Here is a 5,000-nt window from a genome sequence, read left to right as displayed (position 1 = left end):
AAACTGTGGTCATCCTGTGAGGAGAGAAAGCACAAATACTCCGGGGAAGAAGTAAAGTTAGTAATGAGCATTAATGGGACATCAATGCATACAGACGGAGGTGAAGAAGAGGAGGAGAGAGGTGCTCAGTGTAGGAAGTCCCCCTGTAGTTTTTGCCTATACCAGTTTGTCCATGGGCCGGTCCAAGGCAAGCCAGAGCCAGCCCTAACTATAAGCACTATCAAAGAGGAAAGTCTTAAGCCTACTCTTAAATGTGGTGAGTGTGTCTGCCCCCCGGACTGAAACGGGAAGCTGGTTCCACAGAAGAGGAGCTTGATAACTGAAGGCTCTGGCTCCCATCCTACTTTTTAAGACTCTAGGAACCACAAGTAACCCTGAATCACTGGAGCGCAGCTCTCTAGTAGGGCAGTATGGTACTATAAGCTCTTTAAGATATGATGGAGCCTGACCAATTCGGGCTTTGTAGGTAAGTAAAAGGATTTTAAATTATATTCTAGATTTTACAGGGAGCCAGTGCAGAGAAGCTAATACAGGAGTAATATGATCTCTCCTCTTCGTTCTTGTTAGTACACGAGCTGCAGCATTCTGGATCAGCTGGAGAGATTTAAGAGACTTATTAGAGCAGCCTGAAAATTGCAGTAATCTAGTCTAGAGGTAACAAATGCATGAACTAATTTCTCTGCATCGCTTTGAGACAGGATGTGCCTGATGTTTGAAATATTACGTAGGTGAAAAAAGGCAGTCCTAGAAATAAGTTTTATCTGAGAGTTGAAAGACAAATCCTGATCAAAGGTAACTCCAAGATTCTTGACAGTGCTGCTGGATGCCAGCGCAATGCCATCTAGAGAAACTATATCATTGGATTACTGATTTCAGAGGTGTTCTGGGCCTAGTAAGGCAAGGCAAGGCAAGTTTATTTGTATAGCACATTTCAACAACAAGGTAATTCAAAGTGCTTCACATAAAACCATTAAAAGCATCAAAACATAAGGCAAAAGAAAAGGAGATTTAAAAACAATTAAGAACATTCATTAAAACATTAAAAAACAGTGCAAGAAATAAAATGCAGAAATGCAGGAAATTGATTAATATATTAATTGAATGTGGTTCAATTAAAGGCAGCAGCAAACAGAAAAGTCTTCAATCTTGATTTAAATGAGCTGAGGGTCTCAGCAGACCTGCAGCTTTCTGGGACTTTGTTCCAGATATGTGGAGCAGAAAAACTGAACGCTGCTTCTCCATGTTTAGTTCTGACTCTGGGAACAGAAAGTAGACCGGTCCCAGACGACCTGAGGGGTCGGGATGGTTCATACGGTAGCAGCAGATCAGAGATGTATTTTGGCCCTAAACCATTCAGTGCTTTGTAAACCAACAGCAGGATTTTAAAGTCAATTCTTTGTTGGACAGGAAGCCAGTGCAAAGACCTCAGAACTGCAGTGATGTGGTCCACCCTCCTGGTCTTAGTGAGGAGGACGTTTTTCCAAATCCTGTTGAGACATAAATCCTCTAATCCTTGATATATTCTTCAGGTGATAGTAGGCTGATTTTGTAATAGTCTTGATATGGCTGTTCAGGTTGAGGTCTGAATCCATAACTACACCTAGATTTCTGGCTTGGTTTGTGGGTTTTAACATCAGTGACTGAAGCTGAGCGGTGATTTTCAATTGTTCGTCCTTGGTACCGAAAACAATTACTTCTGTTTTATCTTTGTTTAATTGAAGAAAATTCTGGCACATCCAGTTGTTGATTTGTTCAATGCAGTTACCCAGCCCTTGTATGGGATTATAGTCCCCTGGTGACATAGTTATGTAGATTTGTGTGTCGTCTGCATAATTATGATAACACACTTTGTTGTTTTCCATAATCTGAGCTAGTGGAAGCATGTAGATGTTGAACAGAAGAGGCCCCAGTATTGAACCTTGGGGAACACCACATGTCATTTTAGTCAGCTCCGATGTGCAATGAGTCACAGACACAAAGTATTCTCGGCCCTTCAAGTAGGATTCAAACCAGTTAAGTGCTGTGCCAGAGAGTCCCACCCAGATTTTTAGTCTTTCTAGGAGTATGGCATGGTCAACCGTGTCGAATGCAGCACTGAGATCTAGTAACACTAAGACTGAACTTCTGCCATTGTCTATGTTTAAGTGGATGTCGTTGAAAACCTTAACAAGAGCAGTTTCAGTACTGTGGTGCTGTCAAAAGCCTGACTGGAAAACATCAAAGCAGTTATTTACAGTCAAGAAGTTGGTCAGCTGTTGGAAAACCGCTTTTTCAATTATTTTACTCAAAAATGGGAGGTTTGATATTGGCCTATAATTTTTCATCGTTGCGGAGTCTAAACTAGCCTTCTTTAGGAGTGGTTTAATAACTGCAGTTTTTAGGGCTTGTGGGAAGACACCTGAGAGAAGGGATGTGTTTACAATTTGTAAAAGATCAGTGGTCATGCAGTTTGAAATATTTTTGAAAAAGTGTGTTCGTAGAATATCCAAGCAGCAGGAGGATGACTTCAGATGTTGTATGATGTCTTCTAGGCTTCTACGGTCGATTGAATGAAATTGTGTCATGATATTTGAATGGATGTTATTCAGAGATCGGGTCAACACATATCCTGTGGTTGGTGTGGAGGCACTGACTGCTTGTCTAATTTTCTGAATTTTGTCAGTAGAAAAGGAGGCAAATTGATTGCATGCCCAGGTGGATTGGAGTTCAGCAGCTACCGACACTGGAGGGTTTGTTAGCCTGTCGACGGTAGCAAATAAGGCGCGTGTATTATTCTTGTTTTTGGTTATGATGTCAGAGAAGAATGACTGCCTTGCATTTCTAAGTTCCAAATTATATTTGCGAAGTCTCTCTTTATAGATGTCACAGTGAACCTGGAGATTCGTTTTTCGCCACCTGCGCTCAGCTTTCCGACACTCTCGTTTCTCCATTTTGACCAGCGTAGCATTTCTCCAAGGAGATCTTTGCTTACCCGAGACAACCTTCACTTTAGTGGGTGCAATGGCATCAATAATATTTTTAACTTTAAAATTGAAGCCATCTACAAGCTCATTGACTGAGAGGCAAGAGAGGGCTGGTGTGGAGGAGAACTTCTGAATAAATAGTTCACTGGTGTTTTCAGAGATGTAACGCTTTGTCACAACCTTGGTTTGGACATTTGTGTGCAAGGAGATTGCACTGTCAAAGAAAACACAGAAATGATCAGAGAGTGCAACATCAGTCACAGCAACCTTGGAAATGTTTACACCTTTGGTGATGATTAGGTCCAGAGTGTACCCCCTGTTGTGGGTGGGTCCTGTCACATGCTGAGTCAGATCATAGTTATCAAGGACACCACATAGTTCTATAGACTCTCTGTCCTGGGGATTATCAACATGGATATTAAAATCACCAACAATAACAACACAGTCAAAATCAATACAGATTACAGACAGCAGTTCAGTAAACTCATCAAAGAAGGTTGCACAGTATTTAGGCGGTCTGTAAATGTTTAGGAATAAAGCTTGAGAGGAATTCAGAGCCACATATTCAAAAGAACTAAAATGACCAAAGGGCATCTGCTTGCATTGAAGAGAATCATTAAATAAAACAGCAACTCCACCTCCTTTCTTATGTGCTCTTGTTTCACTCATGAAACTGAAGTTGTGAGGTGTTGATTCAATAAGAACCGCTGCACTGTTATCTTGATTTAACCAAGTTTCAGTTAAAAACAAAATGTCCAGTTTGTGCCTAACAATAAAATCATTGATTAAAAATGTTTTTCCTGACAGAGACCTGACATTTAATAAAGCTAGGTTTAATGTGGTTAAAGCTTTCTTTGCCCAATTTATTTGGACAGGCTGACGAGGAATGTATGCTAAGTTTGATAAGTTAGCATGTTTACTATTGTTTCTTCACAGCCTCACCTTTCTTTTTCTATAAACTTGCAGGACAGGAATTGAAACGGCTAGCTGCATACAGGGCCCCTACTTTTCCTGGAGAGAGTCATTGGTGTCATTAGCCTTGTAGCCTGGACCCAGAAGTAATACAAACAGTTCAGTTTGTCAGGTTCATGCAACATTTATGACATTGTTGGTCAGTCTGTCTGCTTGACAATCTTATTCTGCTACAATAAAAATGATTGAAGTGAGACGAACAGACTGAAAACTTTATCTTATCAGATAAAACATGTTGACACAGTTTTCCTCTGGGGACATCATTTGAAGTTGAAAAAAGTAATAAATTGCAAATATGTTATCAATACTCAGAATATCGCAGTATTGTGATAGTATCGTGATAATATCGTACCGTGACCTAAGTATCGTGATATTATTGTATCGCGGGACCTCTGGTGATTCCCACCCCTAATGATCATCTCCTGCTCGTCAGCGGAGTAAAAAGAGGCTCTTTCTTTGAGTGTATTTGACATTGTACTGTTAGAAAATCATGGTTTCGGTGATCGACGCTTCCCCCTTTTGAAGTAGGACGGGCACGTGCAATTATCCTGATCCTGATCGTCTGGTTCGAAGTAACGAGACTGTTTGAGAGCGGATCAGCCTTAGAGAAACCGAGATAGCCTGATTTCAATCATCGGGTTAATTTAGGCTGGCTAATGGGACATTTGAACGACTTAGTTGAACCACGTACGAGGAACGGGGCCCTGTTGGACTCAAAGACGGTTCATGACTTCATTGATTACATGAGCTTCTACTTTGTATATCTGGTAGCTGAGTAGCTTCATGTGTTTAAACTAAGACTGACTGAAGAGCAACCCTGATCATAAGGGTCTCTGAGAACAACCTCTGCTGCTCCAGCAGGGGGCGACGGCAGCTCAGGGTTCCTTGTATGAACACTGTCCCAACACTGACAAGCTACATGAAAGCATTTAGTGAGAGTGGTGGAATGGAATGATATTTTTAACCACAAGTGCTGTACTAAAGTACATATGTGAGGCACTTGTACTTTACATGAGTATTTGAATTCATTTACTTTGAGTCAAAGGTGAATAGTAATGAAGGAAC

Source organism: Melanostigma gelatinosum (genome assembly GCF_949748355.1).
Source record: "Melanostigma gelatinosum genome assembly, chromosome: 20".
Taxonomy (NCBI): Eukaryota; Metazoa; Chordata; class Actinopteri; order Perciformes; family Zoarcidae; genus Melanostigma; species Melanostigma gelatinosum.
This window is presented reverse-complemented; position numbering follows the sequence as displayed.